The sequence below is a fragment of the Macrobrachium nipponense genome, chromosome 37, assembly GCF_015104395.2.
Source record: "Macrobrachium nipponense isolate FS-2020 chromosome 37, ASM1510439v2, whole genome shotgun sequence".
NCBI classification, from domain to species: Eukaryota; Metazoa; Arthropoda; class Malacostraca; order Decapoda; family Palaemonidae; genus Macrobrachium; species Macrobrachium nipponense.
This window is the reverse complement of record NC_061097.1, coordinates 32,081,733-32,107,422: the sequence shown is the minus strand read 5'-3', so window position 1 is coordinate 32,107,422 and position 25,690 is coordinate 32,081,733. Positions and strand designations below refer to the sequence as shown.

At 35.2% G+C, this 25,690-nt stretch overlaps 1 protein-coding gene across 1 annotated transcript in view; it reads right to left on the bottom strand.

Moving 5' to 3' along the window:
- LOC135209086 (uncharacterized protein CG3556-like) overlaps positions 1 to 25,301 on the bottom strand; it is an 81,568-nt gene extending 56,267 nt beyond the window's left edge. The window contains exon 1 of the mRNA XM_064241676.1: positions 25,278 to 25,301. The gene's annotated coding sequence lies outside the window, so the exon portion shown is untranslated. The remainder of the gene's footprint in view (positions 1 to 25,277) is intronic.
- Between the last annotated feature and the right edge of the window lie 389 nt (positions 25,302 to 25,690).

Below are 25,690 nucleotides of genomic sequence, written 5' to 3'. Positions count from 1 at the left end.
TAGCCATCTTGCTTGGTGAGACGTACCCGCGTGAAGTCAGATTAATCAACAGATATCACAAGTTTAACATACGACTAGAATTTGAGAAATATCTAGAAGTGTTCGTGAACTATCGGTGATAAGATTAGTGTGAAAATAGTAGGATAAAGCGTCTTCTAAGTTAGTTTTAACAAGTGTAATACTGAAATCAGAACAAGATGGCAGTAAGTTCCAACTGCGGGAAGGTGCGTAATTTAGCTGCTTGGCAGATTCGCAATACGATGAGGTAGCAGGAAGGGAACTGGGCGGCATTCTCATCTATGAAATCAGCAACAGTCCTAACCAAAAAGATACAAAAGCATTCATAGATATATTAGAAGGATATAATCCTTCAAACTGGAACAAATCTAATGAAAACATCTTGAAAATAATTGAAGAAGTTCCAAATAAAATCCAAGTGGTCAAGAGACTCATAAAGAAAATATACATAAACCACATATTCCGACAAAGAAAATGAATAAGGTGAATCTTGTGAATATCCTAATTGATGCATTAGGAAAAGAATGCCAAAAGCATGCAAACTGTGTAAGGTTTGGTATAGCATAGTCAATCCACAAAACCTAATCAGAAAATGTGCTGCATGCAACATTCCGACCCATCCACAGTGTGCTGAGGTAATGCAAGATTTGAGAAAAGATACAAGAATTTTTTTGTTCAACATGTCTATCATGGATAGACAATGTTATTAAATCAAGATTGAATGTACAAATAGTTGAGGATGAAGAAGAAGAGAGAAGAAGGAAGAAGAAGAGAAGAAGAAGAGGAAAACGGAAAGAAGAAGTAAACAAAATGAAATGACAGAAAAAAATAAGGAAAACAAAGAACAAGATAAAAGTATGGATGCAGAGACAATCATTGATACTACATATGAGGCAATAAAACAGCATACCTACGAAGAAATAAATTACGATATGACAACAGAAAAGCAAATCCCGAAGAGGCTCTACCCAGATCTACACAATGACGGGAAGAGGAAAAAAATTAGACAAGAAAGACAAAATCTGCAACCTTTTGAAAAGAGGGAATTGCAGATTTGGAGAAAGATGTTACTACAAACATCCTAAGTATGTCAAAACTATGAAATATATGGTAAATGTGCATACTTAGATGGCTATGGGGATGATTGCAGAGATCTGCATCCAAAAATATGTAAAAACCTAAAAGAAGGAAAAGGATGTAAGTTCGACAAAAAAATGCAAATATATGCACCCTGTAGCCATGAATCATAATCAAATAAATAACCAACCAAGTAATAAAATCCAAATAAGAAAGAAACAAATAAAGAGAGAAATCAAGAATATCAGGTAAAAGAGAAAAGCAAACCACCAATGAGATATGCAGAGGTGTCAGCAAAAAATTTCAAAGCATCAGCTCCGAAATTCTACTCAAGAGATAATAACTGTATTTATTATGCAAGAGGATATTGCAGAAACGGAGAAAATTGCAGATTCAGACACAAAATAAATAATTATGATGAAGGAAGATCAAATATTATGGAAAAGTTGGATTTTTTAATGTCAGAATTTCTGGAAATGAAAAAAAGAACAACATACCAGAACAGGAAAGAGACATGGGAAAATCCTTATTACTACCAATATTAAGGGTAGGCTCCACTTTGGGGGGTGCCGATCGTAAAAAATATTTGCCAAAAATACACTAATCAAGACAGGCTAATGAAATTTTCAGGCATTATTAGCACTATAATAATGCATATTCCCTGAGTTTTATCATCCTACAGGAAAATTAATGATTTCATGAAAAAAAATGTGAAAAAACGGAAATTTCTGGCCCTCGTACTGAAGGTTATTTGGTGATTGGTGAGAAACTACAGTCTTGAATAAAAATTCGGTCTGACAGAATGTTGGTATATCCACCTGGAACATGCACAAAAACAATTATCAAAATAGAACAGTAAATAAGCACGTAATAACAAAAAAAAAGAGCAACAACTTCGTAAGTTCAGCGAAAGCCTGCCAAAAAATCAGACTATAGCTAGGAAGAAATATTCAGGAAAAATTCAAATCTCGATTTAGGGACAAAACCTTTTGAGAGTTTGTAGTTATTATGTCACTTGATAGCCTAAAACATCTAAAAATGATATTATTTAGGACAGTCAAAGAAAAATCCACCTCCAAAAAAAAAAAAAAAAAAAAAAAAAAAAAAAAAAAAAAAAAAAAAAAAAAAAAAAAAAAAAAAAAAAAAAAAAAAAGGGTGGGGTGGTTTTTTTCTTTGATTGTCCTAAATAATATAATTTTTAGATGTTTTAGGCTATCAAGTGACATATTAACTTACAAACTCTCAAAAGGTTTTGTCCCTAAATCGAGATTTGAATTTTCCTGAATATTTCTTCCTAGCTATAGTCTGATATTTCGGCGGGGCTTTCGCTGAACTTACAAAGTTGTTGCTCTTTTTTTTGTTATTACGTGCTTATTTACTGTTCTATTTTGATAATTTTTTTTTGTGCATGTTCCAGGTGGATATACCAACATTTTGTCGGACCGAATTTCTATTCAAGACTGTAGTTTCTCACCAATCACCAATAACCTTCAGTATGAGGGGCCGGAAATTTCCGTTTTTTCACATTTTTTTTCATAAAATCATTAATTTTCCCTGTAGGATGATAAAACTCACAGGGAATATGCATTATTATAGTGCTAAATAAATGCCTGAAAATTTCATTAGCCTGTCTTGATTAGTGTATTTTTGGCAAATATTTTTTACGATCGGCACCCCCCAAAGTGGAGCCTACCCTTAAATGAAGGAGAAAACACGCAAACCATCATAGTGATGAATGCGCAGGGTTTAGTTACGAGTAACTCAAAAAGAAAAATAGAGTACTTAGAAGAACTAAAACCCAAAATGAAAAGAAAATAGATATAATGAATATAAGTGAAACCTGGTACTCCCAAGAGAGGGACTGGGAATGATGATCAAATAAAAGGGTTTCCAAAGCTTATAGATCAGATAGAAAAATAGGAGGAATCAAGGGGGAACCGCAATATATGGGAAAGACAAAAACAAGGAAAAATATATGAGAAATATAGTAACTCAGAATGTGAACTAATAGCGGTAGAATTTGAATCTGAAAAATGATAAGAACATAGTAATATATAGACCTCCTAATACTAAAGAGTTTGACTTAATAATTGAAAAATTGGATGATATATGTAGAAATCACAAGGACTGACTATTCTCCTATCTGGTGACTTCAACTTTCCTTTCGTAGAATGGAAAGAACGAATAGGAGACTGTGGTTGTACTTATACATATAAAAAAAGAGAGTAATAGTAGTGCAGAAGATAAGAGGCAATTTGAAAAGCTATTAGATATGCTACTAGAATACAACATTCAACAAATAAATCACCGGCCAACAAGAAGGAAAATACTTTAGACCTAGTATTTGTGAACGAGATGAATTATGTTAAAGAAATAATAGTTTATAATGCGAGTATTTCAGATCATAATGTCATAGAATTAACAGTTCATTCCAAAGCAAGTGAAAATAGAGATAAGCAAGAATGAAAAAGTGGGAAGGATATGGAAAATACAACTTCTACAGTAAAAATATAATATGGTCAGAAATTAATGAAGAATTAAACAAAGATTGGGATAACATTTTTTGTAAGTGATGACATAGGGTAAATACGGAGATATTATATAAAATATTGGAGAAAATAGTGGATAAATATATACCGAAGAAGAAAAGTAAACATCATTCATGCATACCAAGAGACAGAAGGATCTTGTTCCAGAAATCAGAAAGTGGAAAAAAGGTCTTGCAAAAGAAAAAATGCATGGAAAGTTATAGAACTAAAAAGTAGATAGAAAATGCAGAACAAAGATTATACAATCAAAAGAAAAGAAAATGAAAAACGGACTTGGAAGAAAAAACCCTATTAAATATCAAGCAAAACCCCAAAACTATTATACTCATATGCGAAGAAGATGAATAAAGGAAGAATAAGAAAATAGGCCCTCTGAGAATTGAAGGGAGATTAACGAATGAAAAAAAAGGAAATTTGCAACATACTGGCAGAACGATATAAGAGAGAATTCACCCCTAGATAGAAATGAAGATAATGATATAGAAGTAAGGGACGAAAATAGTGAATATTTAGCTGACATAGAAATTAATGAAGCTGATATTGTGCAGGCAATTAATGAAATTAAAAATGGAGCTGCTGCAGGGCGGATGGAGTCCCCTGCTATCTTGTTAAAGAAAGTAGTTCATTCTATCGCAAAAGCCACTTGCAATATTATTAAGACAAAGTGTAGATACAGGCAAGATTTATGATGAGCACAATTAGTATATATCACCCCTACTTTCAAAAGTGGATCAAGACTAGGAGGCAAGTAATTATAGGCCTGTGAGTCTAACATCACAATTATGAAAAGTGTATGAAAGGTAATGAAGAAAAATATTATTGAAACATTTAATAAAAAATAATTTGTTTAATATAGGACAAACACGGTTTCGTACCCGGAAAAAGTACACAAACCCAACTGTTAGTCCACCGTGAGAACATATTCAAAAATATGAAAAGCGGAAATGAAACAGATGTGGTTTATCTAGACTTTGCAAAAGCTTTTGACAAAGTAGACCATAATATATTAGCAAAGAAAATTAGAAAACACAATATCGTAGATAAAGTAGTAGGAAGATGGTTAAAAGAATTTTTACACAACAGAAAACAGATAGTTATTGCAAACGATGAGAAATCGGATGAAACCAAGGTAATATCCGGTGTGCCACAAGGTACGGTGCTAGCTGCAATATTGTTTGTTATTATGATTGAAGACATAGACAGTAATGTTAAGGATTCGGTAGTGAGTAGTTTCGCTGATGACACAAGAATAAGTAGAGAAATTACTTGTGATGAAGATAGGAACGCTCTAACAAAGAGACCTTAACAAAGTATATGATTGGGCAGAGGTAAATAGGATGGTATTTAACTCCGATAAATTTGAATCAATTAAATTATGGAGACAGAGAAGGAAAGCTATAATGCATATAGGGGACCTAATAATGAGACAATCACAAATAAGGAAGCAGTTAAAGACCTTGGTGTGATGATGAATAGGAACATGTTATGCAATGATCAAATAGCCATTCTGTTGGCAAAATGTAAAGCAAAAATGGGAATGTTGTTACGGCACTTCAAAACAAGAAAAGCTGAACACATGATTATGCTTTATAAAACATATGTTCGTAGTCCACTTGAATATTGCAATATGATATGGTACCCACACTATCAAAAGGATATTGCACAAATAGAGAGTGTACAAAGGTCCTTTACAGCTAGAAAAAAAAAATAGAAGAAGTTAAGGACCTAGACTACTGAAAGACTACAATCCTTAAAATTATTATGTCTAGAAAGGAGAAGAGAACGCTACATGATAATTCAGGCATGGAAACAGATAGAAGAATAACAGAAAATATCATGGAACTAAAATATCAGAAAGCGCAAGCAGAGGTAGATTAATAGTGCCCAAAAACTATACCAGGAAAATAAGGAAAAGCACACAGAACATTAATCCACTACGCACCAGCATCGATAATGCAGCGTCTATTCAATGCGTTGCCAGCTCATCTGAGGAATATATCAGGAGTGAGCGTAGATGTGTTTAAGAATAAGCTCGACAAATATCTAAACTGCATCCCAGACCATCCAAGATTGGAAGATGCAAAATATACCGGAAGATGTACTAGCAACTCTCAGGTAGACATTAGAGGCGCCTCACACTGAGGGACCTGGGGCAACCCGAACGAAGTGTAAGGTCTGTAAGGTAAGGTAAGGTCTCTCTCTCTTTGAAACACCCTTACAGTTCTCTCTCTCTCTCTCTCTGATAAGAACTTGAACAGCTACCACACTAGACTCTCTCTTTCTCTCCCCGAGGCGAACTGGCTTATCGAATCAGCTGTTTGTAGAACTCGGGCTAGACCCTCTGAAGAGAGAGAGAGAGAGAGAGAGAGAGAGAGAGAGAGAGAGAGAGAGAGTCCCAATATTCCCATATTTATTCTGTCAACGTGGGCTCCGTAATACCATCGACATTCCGCCCCCCCACACACATATCGCTTCAAAAAGACCCGAAGGATATTATTGGAACATCTCTCTCGTTCACCTTGGTAAGGGGATCTTATTCTGAATAAAAAGAAACTAATGATTCTATTCGAGTCGTAGATTCGGGAATAAAATAAATCGTGATTCTTTTATATAAATTTAATTTTAGAAATAAGGTAGAGTTTCCTCTGTGGACCTTCTTTCTCCTTCATTGTCTGGTTGGCCATGATTTGTGTCAACACGAGAGAGGGTCTGAGGGAGGTTCGAAACTCAGGTCTGACTATCGGAGTTCGAGACTCAGTTCGACTGGTGAGAATGTCGCCAGAACTGATGGTAATTCATTTCTCTCTCTCTCTCTTATCAGTTTTGCCTCCTTTATGGACTTTCGCAATTGCACAGGCAATCTCGAACCTGTATCTCATGCAATGATAGGTCTCTCTCTCTCTCTCTCTGCCCGCCAACAATCAGTTTGTCTCTATCCAAACTAACAGTTGTATAGACAATTCTGAACCTTTATCTCTTGCAATATTACATACTACAGACATCCCTCTCTCTCTCCATAATAAATCTCTCTTACTTGGCAGCTTCAAATAAAAAATAAATTACATGTATATTTTGGCAATATCTTCCGTGACAATCTCCAGTACGGAAGACCACCAAAAATATAGAGATATATTCCTGCCAGGGGTCAAAGTCTAAGGTCTGAGGGTTAAGGATGACCCTCCCTGAGGAGATACAGGGAAAGAAGAAGAAGAGCCCTTGACAGCCATAAATTCCGGTCAGGGGTCAAAAGAGGTCAAAGAGTCTTCCTGGTTGAAGATTTATGGAAGGGGAATGCTCTGTCAGGATTTTCAATTCCAATTTGTGTTCGTCACTGCTGACGGAGCCTAGTCTGTCTTTTCCTTTAGCTGATTACAGGCAGATTCCGATTTTCATCAATTTTGATTCGCATTTCATCTTCGTTACTATTGATGGCGTCTAATTTGTCCTTTTCCTTACCTGTATTTGGGCAAATTCCGATTTTGATAAATTTATCAATTTTAATTCACATTTCATCTTCGTTACTATTGATAACGTCTAATCTGTCCTTTTCCTTAGCTCAGCTCTCTATTTCAACAATTTTAAGACGAAATTTAATTCAATACTGGATCTTCTTCACTACTGACGGCGCCTAATCTGCCCTTCTACCTAGCTCAGTATTATTCTATTTCAGTGATTTTAAGCAAATTCTAAAATCCACAGATGTGTTTAAGTATGATAGACGACTGTTATGTTTTAAATTTCATTTTTTCAATTCACTGGCCAAAAAGGAATTGATTCTGGATATTGTTGGTGTAAACTGAAACAGAAATGATATAGGCTATAATGGTGATTTTACATTCTTTTTTTTTTCTCTCTCTCTACACACACAGACACACATACATGCACACACACACCACACACACACACACACACACACACATATATATATATATATATATATAATATATATATATAGTGAGAGAGAAGAGAGAGAGAGAGAGAGAGAGACAGACAGACAGACGGAGAGAGAGAGAGAGAGAACAGACAGAGAGCAGACAGAGAGACAGAGAGAGAGAGAGAATGATAAAATAATAATAATAAAAATGAATATGAATCAATAAAAATAAAAATAATAAAATAATAAAATAATTTTAGTTTACTACATATATATAATTATATGTATGCATTATGAATTTATACATGTATGTATGTAAGTATGCATGTATTAGTGTGTGAGAGGTAATGGCTATCAACAAACAAAGTAGGTAAACATTTTATAACCAATTTAACCTTTCAATAATAAGAATAAAATAATAATAATAATAATAATAATAATAATAATTAATAATAATAATAATAATAATAATAATAATAATAATACCGTTATAGAGAAATAGGATTTTGACTCGAGAATTTTTGACAATGCCCCAGGGTTGGTTAGGGGGGGATGTAGGGGAGGCATATACTCCTACAAAAGGTAGTGGGTATTATACCCACCAATATTCATTGGATCCTAAGAGTTACAGAAGGAGAGGACCAGCGTTCTTAAGAATCCTTGTAGGATCTTCTAGACCTATACAACTCACACCCCCCCCATCCTAAAACTCCTATGGGTAGGCTTCCCAGAGGGGAGACAGCCCCCCACCTTAAATATCTTTCAATCCCAAAGGGAAAGTGGAAAGGACTACCATCCCAAAATCCTAAATTTAGGGGGGAGACAGCCCCCCTTAAATATCCTTCGATCACAAAAAGGAAGTGGAAAGGACTACCATCCCAAAATCCTAAATTTAGGGGGGAGACAGCCCCCACCTTAAATATCGTTCGATCCTAACGGGAGGGGAAAAGTCTACCATCCCAAAATCCTAAATCTAGGGGGGAGACACCCACCCTTAAATATCCTTCGATCTCAAAGGGGAAGTGGAAAGGACTACCATCCCAAAATCCTAAATTTAGGGGGGAGACAGCCCCCCTTAAATATCCTTCGATCACAAAAAGGAAGTGGAAAGGACTACCATCCCAAAATCCTAAATTTAGGGGGGAGACAGCCCCCACCTTAAATATCGTTCGATCCTAACGGGAGGGGAAAAGTCTACCATCCCAAAATCCTAAATCTAGGGGGGGAGACACCCCCCCTTAAATATCCTTCGATCCCAAAGGGGAAGTGGAAAGGATAGCATCCCAAAACTGTAAATTTAGGGTAGATTTAAGTTTTGGGGTAAAATTTTGGGGGTAAAAGAGTTCCAATATTTGTCGACATAGGATCTGGGTGGACCAATGCAGGGGTAAGATATATTGATCTCATCCAGTAGCTGGTTGCTGGTTTAGCAACACGGCTCAGAATCCAAGCAACGGAAGGGTGGGGGTGGGGGGGAGGGGGGAGAGAGGAGTGTTAGCTAGGAGAGAGAGAGAATTGTATCTCTCTCCACTGCTTAGCAATTTTAACCCATCGTGTTCTAAGCAGTTTGGATGAGTATGAATGTGTGTGCGTGTGTATGTATGTATGTTCGTATGCATGAGAGAGAGAGAGAGAGAGAGAGAGAGAGAGAGAGAGAGAGAGAGAGGAAGTTTTATCCGTTCACTGCTTGGCTATCCCACCATATTGTTCTCAATGCAACTGGGATGATTATGAGAGAGAGAGAGAGAGAGAGAGAGAGAGAGAGAGAGAGAGAGAGAGAGAGAGAGAGTTTTGTCTTTCTTCACTGCATAGCTAATCCACTCTATTGTTCTCTATACAATTGGTATGATTATGAGTATAAACGAGAGAGAGAGAGAAGAGAGAGAGAGAGAGAGAGAGAGAGAGAGAGAGAGATAATCTGTCTAGCCAGAGCAGTTATTTCACGTAAAAAATTCTTGCATGTCTGTTGCTCATTTCGTTGCAAGAGAAGCTTGCAAGGGAAGTAAATTTGAGATTGAATATAATTCAGTCTCTCTTCGCACGATTTATACATTTATACTGTTAGGTATGTATATTCATACATTAATAAAAGTCTGCATCCATACATTCGCTGGATGTATGAGTAAATCGTGTATTTAGGCTATTTTACCAATCATTTAATATTTACAGATTTTTTGGTAGTATTTTAACTTGTTTCAGTATAATAATAATAATAATAATAATAATAATAATATTCAATAATAATAATAATAATAAATAATAATAATAATAATAATAATAATAATAATAATAATAAAATTAATAAATGGTTTCCATGATTGTCAGTTTAATAATAATAATAATAATAATAATAATAATAATAATAATAATAATATAATAATATTATAATAATAATAAAAGAACGATTACGAATAACAGAATAGAACTAAAGAAAAGACAATAAATAACAGAGATAAAGAAAGAAAATCATCAATATTAGAATCAACAGGAAAAACAAAAAATCTATTAAAAAAGGATTAAAAATCAAGGTAAAAAGAAAATCTATTAAAATAGTAAATTCGAGCCAAAACAAGACAATAAGCAGCAGAAACGAGACCGAGGGAGGAAGATAATGAAAATAATAAATGTTGGAATCAACATGAAAAGAAGAAATCTATAAAAAAGGTTAAAAATCAAGGTAAAAAGAAAATCTATTAAAATAGTAAATTCGAGTCAAAGCAAGGCAATAAGCAGCAGAAACGAGACCGATGGAGGAAGATAAAGAAAATAATAAATGTTGGAATCAACACGAAAAGAAGAAATCTATAAAAAAGGATAACAAATCAAGGTAAAAAAGAAAATCTATTAAAATAGTAAATTCGAGTCAAAAGAAGGTAATAAGCAGCAGAAACGAGACCGAGGGAGGAAGATAAAGAAAATAATAAATGTTGGAATCAACATGAAAAGAAGAGATCTATAAAAAAAGGATAAAAATCAAGGTAAAAAGAAAATCTATTAAAATAGTAAATTCGAGTCAATAGAAGGTAATAAGCAGCAGAGCAGAGACCGAGGGAGGAAGGAGGAGGTAAGACGTAAAAGAGATTCAAAAAAAGAAGAAGAGATTCACCCTCCGGAATCCACCATCTTTTCCTGCCCTGGACCAGAAGGAGATTGTACAAGTTCGGAAGCGCAATTGGAAACTCCTGCTGCCCCTTGAGTTATGGCTCGCTTATTGAGAGATTGCTTCTCCACTTACCCTTCGGAATATAAAGATGGGGGAGGGAGGGGGGATGCACCCGCCATGGTTGCTTTCTCTCAGTCTCTGTCTCTCTCTGTCTATCTGTCTCTCTCTCACACACACAGATAGTCAGTTTGTCTGTCTGTCTCTCGCGGTTTTCAATCTGTTGAGAAATTCTCTCTCTCTCTCTCTCTATCTCGGTTTAAAATCTGTTGTAAAATCCTCTCTCTCTCTCAGTCTCTGTCTGTCTCTGTCTCTCTCATTCAGTCTCTCAGTATATCTCTCTTTCTCTCTCACACAGATAGTCTGCCTGTCTGTCTCTCTCTCTCTCGCGGTGTTCAATCTGTTGTAAATTTCACTCCCTCTCTCTGGTTTATAGAAAGATGAGAATATTCTTTCCAAAATCACTCTCTCGATCTCTCTCTTTCTCTCTCTCTGGTATGGAAGATGAGATTATCCTCTCTCTCTCTCTTTCTCCTCTCTCTCTCTTCCTCTTCCTCTGGTATAGGAGGATATTACTCTCTCTCTCGCTCTCTCTCTCTCTCTCTGTGCATAAAATCTATATTACATTTCTCTCGCTTGATTCCTTTGACATTTAAAACCTTATATTTAACCCTAACTCTTCATATTAACAGAAATATTAACTCTCCAGTTAAATTCAACTTTAACCTATCAGTGAAAGCAAAATTCCTAACCATTAACGGTTAAATCCAACCTTGATAATAATAATAATAATAATAATAATAATAATAATAATAATAATAATAATAATAATAAACCTAACTCTTCATTAAACTGAAATATTAACTATCCAGTTAAATTCAAATTTAACCTTTTAGTCAAAGTTAAAATCTTAATCATTAACGGTTAAATTCAACCTTGATGATAATAATAATAATAATAATAATAATAAATAATAATAATAATAATAATAATAATAATAATAATAATAATAACCCTAACTCCTCATTTAACTGAAATATTAACTATCCATTTAAATTCAAATTTAACCTTTCAGTCAAAGTTATCAAGGTTAAATTCAACCTTGATAATAATAATAATAATAATAATAATACCTAATAATAATAAATAACTAATAATAAAACCATAACTCCTCATTTAACTGAAATATTAACTATTCAGTTAAATTCAAATTTAACCTTTCAGTTAAAGTTAAAATCCTAATCATTAGCGGTTAAATTCAACCTTGATAATAATAATAATAATAAGAATAAGAATAATAACAATAATAGTGATAATAGAATCCACGATCATATATTATACCTCTTAGCAAGACCAAACACACGAGGGGCTCGTTCAACTTCCGAAAAGACCCGGAGCACAAAAGCGCCTTCGGGAAACTCGAAGCATTTTTGCAAACCAGGGACAATGGTCGAGTGTTTATCATCGCTGGAGGGGAATTCATCTCCTATTCAGTTTTACAAAGGGCTCCTCTCTCTCTCTCTCTCTCACTTTCTCTTTCTCGTTCTCTCTCTCTCTCTCTTTTGGACGTTGCATGCGTTGGATCTTATATATCATGCAACAGGAAGTAACAGAGAGAGAGAGAGAGAGAGAGAGAGAGAGAGAGAGAGAGAGAGAGAGAGAGAGAGAGAGCAACTGGACTGCATGTTCAGAACATAATTAATTCAAAACCACTTCATTAAAAAAAAAGAAGGAAATTCATCATCAATTGCTGACAGGCCTCGTTCATAAGCTGACAAACAAACAGGCATAAAACTGCCCCGGTTGTGACATAGTGTCTTTCATAACCAAACGTAACAAACACACAAACACCGAAGCCAATATTCAACTATTCACATACCAGTTACATACTCACGTGGGTCTAAATACCAATTTACGTAGGAAAGGTGTCACCCTGCGGTAGAGTTTGTTAGGGGGGCTAGGGGGTGGGGGGGGGGGGGTAGTGGTGGTCAATTTCAAAGTCAAATGGCTTTTCAAATGTACTGGAAATCAAAATATGCAAAATGATGCAAAGTGAGTTAATGGAGAGAGAGAGAGAGAGAGAGAGAGAGAGAGAGAATCAGTAATATATTTGAAGTTTCTTTTATGAATAACTTTCACATATTACCATACTCAAAAAAAGTATTTAATGAGAGAGAGAGGAGAGAGAGAGAGAGAGAGAGAGAGAGAGAGAGAGATCTGTAATATTTGAAGGCTTTAAGTGTATTACTATAACTTTCACATATTTCCATGTTCAAGAAACGTATTTAATTGCTTAGAGAGAGAGAGAGAGAGAGAGAGAGGAGAGAGAGAGAGAGAGAGAGAGAGAGAGAGAGATCAATAATCTCCAACAATCTCTCTCATTTTCTCCCACATTCCTAAGCCATCACATTGAGTCTCCCTCACAATTGCACGACCAAAATCAGGCAACAATCTTTATTCCCTAGATTTCCCTGAAAGTCCCTAAAAAAGATTCCTTAGAATAATTATCTACCTCCTAACTTTCCCCCCTAAAATCCTGCCTTACCTTAATTTTCCCCTACCTTCCCCCTCCCCCCCTTTTAGTGAACCCTCTCAACACCCCTCCCTGAGATTCCTACGTCCCTAGACATCGCCAATTCCCTACCCCACCCCCCACCCCAAAATAATCCCCCCCCCAACCTTTCCCCCAACAAGCGAACCGCAGTGCAGAGTTGCCACTTTGCTTATATGAGCCAGACTGCATTTCTGCAAAAGAGTACAATGGTGTTGCTATGTTATGTCATATTAAGGTGTTTTGAGATGAATTCGCTCGAAATTAACCCTCATGGTGTTAATTGCGTTTAACTATATACACTGCAGGTATATTTTTTGATGATGATGATAATAATAAAAAAATAATAACTTGATCACCTCAAAATTAACGACAGGAATATTCCAAATTATAACACATGACCTTTGTAATCGTCACTCCAGGAAATGATAAAAATGGACGCTAATTGCGCCAAAGTTACACGTGTTAATTAGGGCAGCGTCATTTTTGATGAGCTGGACACTAATTAGCTGCCACTTTCACTTAAAAAAATATTTAGTTTGAAGAGAATAATTATCTGGGAAATTCTCCAACTCTCAGACTTGGTATAATATCTTTTATATCTTTTAAATTCGTAATACGAATTCTCTCTCTCTCACTACATACATTCATACATATATACTACATCACACTATATATATATTATGCATGGTCATATATATATATATATATATATATCTATCTATCATCTCTATCTATCTATATATATATATATATATATATATATATACACATAACATTTAAGAGAGAGAGAGAGAGAGAGAGAGAGAGAGAGAGAGAGAGAGAGAGAGAGAGAATAAACCATTAAAAATCAATCTTCTACAAACCTTGGCTCTCATTCTTATTACCAAAATGATAAAAAAAAATAATAATTCAGACGAAGTCTGAGTGTAAAGGAATTTCCAAACCAAATAATTATTCACTTCAAACTAATCTTTTTTTTTTAATGAAAGTGGCAGCTAATTAGTGTCAAGCTCATAAAAAATTACGCTGCCCATAATTAACACGTGTAACTTTGGCAATTAGCGTCCATTCATTAATAATTTTTCCTGGTCGTGACGATTACAAAGGTCATGTGTTCTGCGTTGGGTTATTATTGTCGTTAATTCTGAGATGAACAAGATCTTGTTATTATTATTATTATTGGAAGCTTGAACGTCACGACGAAGTCTTTTTGTAGCTTGCTCCATATTAATAGGGTTTCATATATATATATATATATATATATATATATATATATATATATATATATATATATATATATATGTATATATATATATATATATATATATATATATATATATGTATATATATATATATATATATATATATATATTATATATATATATATATGTATATGTATTATATATATATATAGATATATATATATATATATATATATATATATATATATATATACACTATATATCTATATATCTATATATATATATATTATATATATATATATATAATAAATTTTTAATTTTTGATGCAAAAATAAAAGGAAAATATAGAATTATACTTGGCAATGTCTTCCTGGAATGTCCTTCCTTCTTCGTGGAAGTTCCTTCCTTTCTTCCTCATCTTCCTAGAAGGTCTTTCCTTGTCTTCATGGAATGTCCTTTTTTGTCTTCCTGGAAGGTCTTCCTTTCTTCCAGGTAGGTCTTTCCTTACTCGTCTTTGTAGAAGGTCCTTACTTGTCTTCCTGGAAGGACCTTCCTTTCTGTCATGTCTTCCTGGAAGGTCCTTCTTTCTTCCTTGTCTTCCAGGAAGATCCTTCCTTGTCTTCCTGGAAGGTCTTTCCTTTCTTCCTTGTCTTCCTGGAAGGTCCTTCCTTTCTGCCATGTCTTCCTGGTATATCTTTCCTTCTTTTCCTGGAAGATCCTTCCTAATCTTCCTGGAAGGTCCTCCCTCTCTTCCTTTCCAGGAAGGAAGACCTGCTGAGCAAGGAAGAAAGAGGAGCTCTTGCAACGCCACCATTTGTCAAACATGATCCGCAATGTGACAGGAGGCTGTCTGCCTGTGTTCTCCTGATTAATGGCAGCGGTGTTGTTTTTGTCTCTCTCTCTCTCTCTCTTTGTGTTTTAGTCTCGTCTTGGAAGTAGCGGATTCTTTCCATTAAATCGCTCTCTCTCAGAAAAGACCCAATTACACCATATTGTATTCCTGTCTACGTCCAAATGTCTGTCCAAGTTATTCCTCCTTCTATGTTTGTCTGTCTACAAACATTAACTGATATATTAACTGAATACCCTCTCTCTCTCTCTCTCTTTCCAGCCTTCATACATATTATGCATCGCTGCTTTGAGGAACAAAAGCAGTTGCTTCCGCTCCTGAAAGTGAATTTGTAAAATGATTTGAAAATTCGCTGTCGAAATGGAATTAATTCATAATTCAATATTCACATTTGAACGTCAAGAGGGGAAGAGGGAGTTTTCGGAAAACTGTTCGATGATATAGTATATTATAACGTATATTGGGTTGTGTTTTGTATACTGAAGCTCTGAAATAGGGAGCTTTGTTCTCCGTACTTATTTGGGGAAGCATGTTGAATCTCTGCCCGGAGATTGCTTCATTTTGTATGCTTATATAGGCCTCTGGGATTAAAGATTATATATATATATATATATATATATATATATATATATAGTATATTATATATATATATATATATATATATATATATATATATATATATATATATATATATATATTTGACCCCAGAGGCCAGTACTAGACACGGCGAAATACATTTGACCTTCCCATCAAAGGCATATCCACCTTCAGCAATCATTAATAATTATCTGTTTCCCATTCCGCTCTCCAGCTTGAATCACTTACACTGAAGTTCTTCCTTCTGTCGCCTCCCTCTATAAAGCCCTCGTGATGAAGAGCTCCCCATTTCAATGACGGTAAATCATCACCAGGCGATGAATTCCCCCGCCCAGAGTCATCGACGATGATTTGATGAAAATGCTGAAGCAATAAGGCGGTCGCCATGGTGACTGGAAATTGCCTGTTGTGTCGGCGAAACGAATAATTCAAGGGGGTAGTTTACGAGGTTCCAATAACACCCGGCGGGAATTCCGTTCGTGATGGGGAGGTCTTATAAAAGGGTGTAAACACTGTGACAAATGAGTTATTGGAACTGGTCTGTATGTCGTTGAAAGCCGTTGAATTGAGTCTTATTTTTAGTTGTAGAATGAATGAGACTTTTAGCTCGACGTAAAAGGTGTGTCTATGAATGCAAAACGACGAGTTTATGTCTTCAAACAAGGGAGAAATATTATTCAAAAGGGTCGGTTTACTAGGTTCCAATGATAATAGAAATGGAATTCAGTTCGCGATGGGGAGGTCTTATAAAAGGCCGTCAACATCGTGGCCTTCGCTGGGTTATTGGAATATGTTGCGGTCATTCAAAGTCGTTGAAAATAATCGTTAATAGATGTAGAACGAATGAGACTTTTAGCTTAATGTAAAGGGCATTCTATGAATGCAAAAGACGAGTGTGCTTCTTCAAACACGAGAAGAATTTCAATTAAGCAATAAAGAAAGTCTGAGCAAAGTGGTGTCCTTGACATTTATTGAATCTCAAAAATGTAAATTTGTGACTCGAAGTCCCTGGTTACGTGTCAACAGATACTTTAAATCAAGTCCCTGATTAAAAACGAATACAGTTCTCAGCATATGACGCTACTAACACCCTTCACAAACGCCTAAAGCTCACAGCAAGAGGTGCACTGACGGCACTAACCCGCCTCGTTACGTGGAATGTTTAATTAGCAACCAACTTACGTCGAAATTATTTATGAAAATCAAAACTCAACCATTTCATTTCTGAGTTTTCAAAAAGGACGAATCTCTTCTTTAGCATAAAGTTGAAAATATTTCGTTCAATTTTTCTCTCATTTCAGCCAGTAATTTAAACTTCACTCGATGTTGAAATGAATTTGAAAAGTGAAAAATGAAATACCAGCTTTGAAATGATCATAAAAAATAAAAAGCGCTCAAGTTTTTATTTTTAAACATTTACAGGTCAGTCGGTTCGTAAGCAAATGAAATAAAAATATTAAAACAGTTTTTTTTAATTAATGTTTTTTTTCTGTGATGTAACACGAGCTATGTAAATATTAATGTCAAAATAACACTATGAGATTTTAGTTCGTTATGTACGATGAAGCCTTCGTGTCAGATAAAAGATAAATATAAGTGATAAATATATATAACTTATGAACAAATTCATACTTGTCTCATTCCGTTATATTGAGTTTCCTAAATAGAAAGATGGATAAAAATTACTTTTTAAACTATATGTACAAAGGCTTGAACAATCTTTGTAGCTAAGCGTCTTAATACGTATACATGCCCAGTGTGCTTATGTATATACATATTCACGCATAGATGCTGCTTAACCAATGTGATTTTACGTGTATTCATAGTGTGATTAAATACACATGTTATCATTTTTTATGTTGGAGATGTTTGCGTATGCATATTTTAAATACATATGTTATCATGATTTATGGTGTAGATGTTTGTAGTTTGCAAACATATTATTATGATTTATGTTGTAGATGTTTGTGTATTTAGTTTAAATACACATGTTATCATGCTTTATGTTATATGTTTGTGTATAAATAGTTTAAATATATATGCTATTATGCTCTAGGTTGTAGATATTTGAGTATACATAGTTTAAATACGTATGTTATGTTTTCTGATGTATATGTTTGTGTATACATAGTTTAAATACATATGTTATTCTGTCTGTTGTTTATGTTTGAGTATACATTGCTTAAGTATACGTATATGCTATGCTTTCTGTTGTGTATACAGACTTTAGTATGTTTGTGTATGCATATTCCAAATACATATGTTATGCTTTCCGTTGTCGTTGTATACATAGTTTAAATACATACGTTATCATGCTTTGTATTGTAGATTTTTGTGTATACACAGTTATATACCTGAATGGTTACAGATGAAAGCACTCTCTCTCTCTCTCTCTCTCTCTCTCTCTCTCTCTCTTTTGTTTTACGCAGTTTTCGTCATCGGCGGCATTCCAAAAAGACCTTGACATTTCTCAAACCTCCAACTGTGGCGACGTCAGCCAAATTCGCTCGATCAATCATTCATTGACGGATCTCCCTGACTTCTGCAAAGGAGGTTTCTATCAAGATTTGAAATCTGCGAAATTTCGTAATGAATATTCCATCTCGCTTGGTGATAGCTTGAGGTTAATTCAATCTACGTTTCACTCACTGATAACTGAGGTTAATTCAATCTACGTTTCATGCACTGATAGCTGAGGTTAATTCAACCCACGTTCCCTCGCTGGTAGCTGAGGTTAATTCAACCCACGTTCCCTCGCTGGTAGCTGAGGTTAATTCAACCTGCGTCAAACTGATAGCTGAGGTTGATTCAATTTACGTTTCACTCACTGAAAGTTGAGGTTGATTTAACCTACGTTTCGCTCACTCATAGGTGAGCTAATTCAACCTGCGTTCATACTGACAGCCAATGTTAATTGAACCTACGTCCACTCACTGATAGTTGAGGTTAATTCAACCTAAGTTTCACTCACTGATAGCTGAGGTTAATTCAACCTACGTTTCACTCACTGATAGCTGAGGTTGAATTCTATATAACCTGAGAGAGAGAGAGAGAGAGAGAGAGAGAGAGAGAGCCTTCCTACTACTACTACTACTACCACTACTACTAATACTTTTCCGTCCGCATCGGACTCTTTAAGGAGTGAAAGCTAGGGCGTCGATATCGAATATCGGTTCGCCCGTCCCACGGCTGATGGGGAGTTTCAGAAATGAAATACAATTTGGGCAGAGAGAGAGAGAGAGAGAGAGAGAGAGAGAGGAGGGGGGGTGGCGGGTGGGTGTGATTGAACGCTTCAATATCTAGAAACTGACTCTACAACACAGAACACAGAAACCAAAGGAGTTGCATTGGCGATTTGGAACTAGATTTAAAGTGTCTTTGAAAGTATAGGTTCGTTTACGTCTTGTGCCCAATTGATTTATGTTAACGTAATATATGTTATAATATATATATATATATATATATATATATATATATATATATATATATACACACATACATACAAATATATCACACTCCTCACTACAAACACGCCCACAAAAATAACCCAAGAGAACGGAGGACTCCCTAAGGCCCCTCGCCCCCCCCCCCCCCCCCACAAGGAAGGAAGGAGGCCCTTGGTCAAAATAGCCGATCTTGCCCACGACGACGACCTATAAAACTCACGCCCAAGTGGGCGCACAGAAAGCAAAGAAGAGGCCAAAAGGCTCTATAAAATGGAGGCTACTCAGAGAGGTTCATCGTATGAAATATGGATCTCTCTCTCTCTCTCTCTCTCTCTCCTCTCTCTCTCTCTCTCTCTCTCTCTGCTTTGATTTTGATTTATATATTTGTTTGTTTATTTGTCTAAGTATTTAATCTGTTATCTATATATAATCTATTTATTACGTAATCATTTATTGATTTATTAGTTTATTTGTGTACTTCAGATAGTTATTAATTAGCATTTAGTTATTTATTTAATAATCAATAATTTTTGATTTATTCATATATATATATATATATATATATATATATATATATATATATATATATATATATATATATATATGTGTGTGTGTGTGTGTGTGTGTGTGTGTGTGTGTGTGTATTCACTTTAGCTATATAAAACCATTACTTTCTCTACATCACAGAGCCTGGACGGCAAACCGTCCCTAAAACGCTACTGATAAAACTTACAACTCATTTGTCCCCAAATTCTTGATATCAAACCAAAGTAAAAAAAAAAAAATAGGAAAAATAAATCCTTTAAAAAATAATGAAACTTCTTGGAAAAGAAACAGCGAACGAGAGAGAGAGAGAGAGAGAGAGAGAGAGAGAGAGAGAGAGAGAGAGAGAGAGAGAGAGAGAGAGAGAGAGAGTCTAAATGATGTGATTTACTGGAGGCATTCCCCAGACCTCAAAAGATTGGAGAAGTGCAGTCCCAAATTCCGGCGAAATTCGGGGAAGAGAGAGAGAGAGAGAGAGAGAGAGAGAGAGAGAGAGAGAGAGAGAGAGAGAGAGAGGGGCAAAAGTTGGTCAGAGTTCTCCAATATCTGGGATGTGCAGCCGGAATAAAAATTATCCACGGTTCAAGTAAGTTCTGCAAAGCCAGGTCTATGAGAGAGAGAGAGAGAGAGAGAGAGAGAGAGAGAGAGAGAGAGGCAAGGAATTATAATCCAAACTATAAACAGAAATATTTCTCTAAAGGGAAACGAACATTATTAGATTACTCGTCGATAAGAAAGCAAGGAAAGAGAGAGAGAGAGAGAGAGAGAGAGAGAGAGAGAGAGAGAGAGAGAGAGAGAGAGATAAAATCCCTATCTCGCATACAGGTTGGATACAAGTCAGCAACCCTAAGGGTATAGAAATAGCAAGCACACATACGTATGCAACTTATAATAGCAATCACAAACAAGTTGAAAAAAAAACCCCAATGACTTGAAGTGGCGAAAGAGTAAAATCACTAACAATGTCACCAACATATGGCATACATATCACATACAAATTGAAAACAAATAAGTGACTGTCAGTGAAGAAATGGTAAATGTATGAAATCATATGGCAACCTACAGTATACATATCACAGACAGATGGAAAATGAGTCACTGACAATAAACGGAGAAGTAGTAAACATAAAAACATGTTGGCAACTTATAGCGTACATAGCACACAGGTTGAAAACAAGTCGGTGAAGTGTATAAAGTGCTAGCTTGAGTTATCGTTAAGTGTCTGACGTGTATCCAACATGTATGTGATGTATGTATGACAAGTCGCCAACATATGTTGATGACAAGTTTATACAGCATCTGACAAGTCTCTGACTTGTATTCAACATTTTGCATGACAAGTTGACAACATATATTGATGGCATGTTTTACAGCAGCTGACAAGTCTCTGACCTGTATCCAACATGTATGTGATGCGTGCATGACAAGTTGCCAACATACATTTATGGCAAACTTTACTGCAGCTGACAAGTCTCAGACTTGTATTCAACATATTGTATAACAAGTTGACAACTATGTTGATAACATGTTTCACTGCAGCTGACAAGTCTCTGACTTGCATGCAACATGTATGTGATGTGTGTAAGACAAGTTGCCAACATACATTTATGGCAAATTTTGCTGCAGCTGACAAGTGTCAGACTTGTTTTCAACATTTTTTATGACAAGTTGACAACATATGTTGATGACATGTTTATACAGCAGCTGACAAGTCTCTGATTTGTATTCAACATTTTGCATGACAAGTTGACAACTATGTTGATAACATGTTTCACTGCAGCTGACACGTCTCTGATTTGTATCTAATATGTATGTGAAGCATGCATGACAAGTTGCCAACATACATTTATAGCAAATTTTACTGCAGCTGACAAGTGTCAGACTTGTATTTAACATTTTGCATGACAAGTTAACAACATAGGTTGATAACATGTTTCACTGCAGCTGACAAGTCACTGATTTGTATGCAACATGTATGTAATGTGTGTATGACGAGTTACAAACACACGTTTAGGCAAATTTTATCTCAGCAAGACCCACTCCGAGGAGCCGTACTACATTAAATTTCTTTTATTATCCCCAAAAAAATAGTATTCATATGTAAATTAATACACAGGGTATCCTAAACCTTCAAAAAGGAACCTTCTGGAATTGAATGAAAACTTTGACCCGTAAAAAGCACCAAATATCCTGGAGGAATGAACCGCTTCCCAACGTCTCATAAGAATTGTCTTATATGCAAAACAAGGCAACAAATGCCTCAAGGGAAATAGTCCCTTTGTGAACTTCTAAGAACGGCTGGAATACCTAAAAGAATAGGGGTTGTGGGGGTGGGTGGGGCAGGACTTCCGGTAATGTTCAGAGAATTTCCATCCAAAAGAGAATTCCATCAACGTTCAAAAGGGAAATATAAATAACTTCCTAGCGATTTGGGACATTTCTTGCATTTTGAAATATGGAGGAAGCAACTTTAGCCTTCTGTAGTTTTCACTCTGAAATAGTTCTTCTCTCACAGTTGCTGACTTGTTTTCCAACATGTTTGTGATATGTAAGCTATATGTTGCCAACATGTTTTTATATGTTTGTTGTTTCTTCCCTTACAGTTGCTGTTTTTTTTCTTTCAACAAGTTTGTAATATGTAAATTTATCTCTGGAGTAACAAGTTGCACTCCAGAGTAATAAGTTTCACTCTGGTGTGTATAATTTTCACTCTGAAGTAATAAGTTTCATTCTGGAGTGATAAGTTATTCTCTGGAGTGATCAATTTCACTCCAGAGTGATGTTTCACTCCAGAGTGATAAGTTTCACTCAGGCATATTTTCACTCCAGAGGAATAAGTTACACTCCAGATTAATAATTTCTACTTCAAAGTAATAATTTTCACTCCGGAGTAATACAGTTCCCTCTGGAGTAATAAGATTCACTCCAAAGTAAAAAGTTTTGCTCAAAAGTATTAAGTTTCACTCCAGAGCAATAAGTTTCACTATGGAGTAACTAGTTTCACTCCTGAGTATTATAGTAAGCTTCACTCCAGAGTGATAACTTTCACTTCGGAGTAATAACTTTCACTCCAGAGTGATAACTTTCACTCCAGAGTAAGAGATGGAGAAATGAGTTTCACTCCAGAGTAATAAGGGGGCGAGAAATAAGTTTCTTTCTGGAATAATAACTTTCACTACAGAGTAATAACTTTCACTCCAGAGTAATAGATGGAGAAATAAGTTTCACTCCAGAGTAATAAGAGGGAGAAAAAAAGTTGCTTTCTGGAGAAATAACTTTCCCTACGGAGTAATGACTTTCACTCCAGAGTAATAACTTTCACTCTAGAGTAACAAGTTTCACCCCAGCATAATAGATGGAGAAATAAGTTTCACTCCAGAGTCATAAGGGGGAGAGAAAAAAGTTTCTTTCTTGAGTAATAACTTGCACTTCGGAGTAATAACTTTCACGCCATAGTAATAACTTTCACCCAAGAGTAATAGATGGACAAATAAGTTTCACTCTGGAGTAATAAGGAGGAGAAAAAAGTTTCTTTCTGGAGTAATAACTTGCACTTCAGAGTAATAACTGCCACTCCGGAGTAATAACTTTCACTCCAGAGTAATAGATGGAGAAATAAGTTTCCCCCCCCCCCCAGAGTAATAAGAGCGAGAAAAAAGTGTCTTTCTGGAGTAATAACTTTTATTACGGAGTAATATGCATCACTCCAGAGTAATAACTTTCACTCCAGAGTAATAAGGGGGAGAAAAAAAAGGTTTTCTGGAGTAATAACTTTCACCCTGGGGTAATAACTTTCACTCCAGAGTAATAACTTTCACTCTGGAGTAATAATATCTTGCACTCCGGAGTAATAACTTTCACTCTGGAGTAATAATATCTTGCACTCCGGAGTAATAACTTTCACTCCAAAGTAATAACTTTCCCTCTGGAGTAATAACTTGCACTCTGGAGTAATAATAACTTGCACTCCGGAGCAATACCTTGCACTCTGGAGTAATAACTTTCACTACGGAGTAATAACTTGCACCCCGGAGTAATAATAACTTGCACTCCACTCCAATATCCCATCCCTGGAGAAAACCCTATCACTCGATACTCCCTGTTAGAAAGATTGGTCTTGAGAACATTGCACACTCACCTATATTTCTCTCTCTCTCTCTCTCTCTCTCTCTCTCTCTCTCTCTCTCTCTCTCTCTCTCACTTACGTCTTTGGGCTTTCCCACAAACCTCCCACAACCTCCCCCTCAATCCCACAACCCCTCAAACCTCCTCAACCCATCAAGAAAAGCGCCTTCAATTGGGCGCAGCTCGAAAAAAATAAAAAGAAGGGAACTTCGATATTGGAAACCGTTCAGGCCTTTAGCTCCGAGTTCTATCGGAAGCCGTAAGCTTTCACCTTCTTCCTCCCCCTTTCACCCCCTCCCCCCTGGCTAATGGAACACGACCTCCTCCTCCACCTCCTCCTCCCCTCCTCCTTCAGTCAATGTACGACGACTGTAACTCTCGTGAGGGCAAAGGAATTCGCCCGTCGGAGGACGGGAATGAAATCACCGTCAGCGGCTTCGAGAGGGAGAGTTATGTTTCCGATTGGTGGTACAGAATCCTATTTGGGTCTTCTTCGATGTTGCCGTTTTAGGAGATTGGGACACAGATGCGTATAAAGTCTTTAAAATAGTTTTTTATATATTTTTTACTTTGTTTTGTTTCATTTTCGCTCTTGAGTCTCGATTCTAAAAAAAAAAAAACATGCTACCGTCAACATACAGAACCCATGAAAATGTAACTTTTTTTTTCTTTTATAAAAGAACAAATATATAAATATGTGAAAATAAGAATGAATTTATATGGAGAATAAAAGATTTTTTTTATAAATATATAAAATTTTAAATGAATAAATATAGATGGAATTCAACGAGATGAGAATGAATATAATAACAAAATAATAAAATAATATTGCTGAAATTCTATATATATAAACTCATAAAAATGTGATGATTGATTTTAATAAAAGAACGAATATATAAATACATGCAAATATGAATGAATTTCACAAACAAGGAGAGAATAAAGGTATTTAACATCTCTAATGAATATAAAATCATCGTAAGTGTCATTACATGGAATAAAAGATTTAATAAATATGTAATATCTTAAATTAATAAATATAGATGGAATTCACAACAATGAGAATGTATATAATAAAACAATATTGCTGATATACTATATATATATATATATATATATATATATATATATATATATATATATATATATATACATATACATATATATATATATATATATATATATATATATATATATATATATATATATATATATATATACAGGTGCGTGCGAACGGGTTGCACATGCGTGTGAACCTTACAAAGTAATCCTGTTACAATACTTCTTCTGTGGAACGTGTTAGAGTCTTCGGCGTGTAAATTGAGCTACAATAATTGTACAGACGACAAGAGACTCCGGTCCATCACGCAACTGCCTGATAAAAAAGAATATAATATATATATTGCATGTTGGAGGTAATCATATATATATTTATACACTTCGCTTCGCGTGTGAAATTCTACGTTATGATCTCGTATCGTTTGCACAGGTAAGTGTTGTCTCTCAGAAGTGTAGGGTTGGGTGTTGAGTATCTATGAATGTTTTTGTAGTGGAATGTTTATTTATGTTTTATATATATATATATATATATATATATATATATATATATATACATATATATATATATATATATATATATATATATATATATATATATATATATATATATATATACATTTATACTGCCTATATATA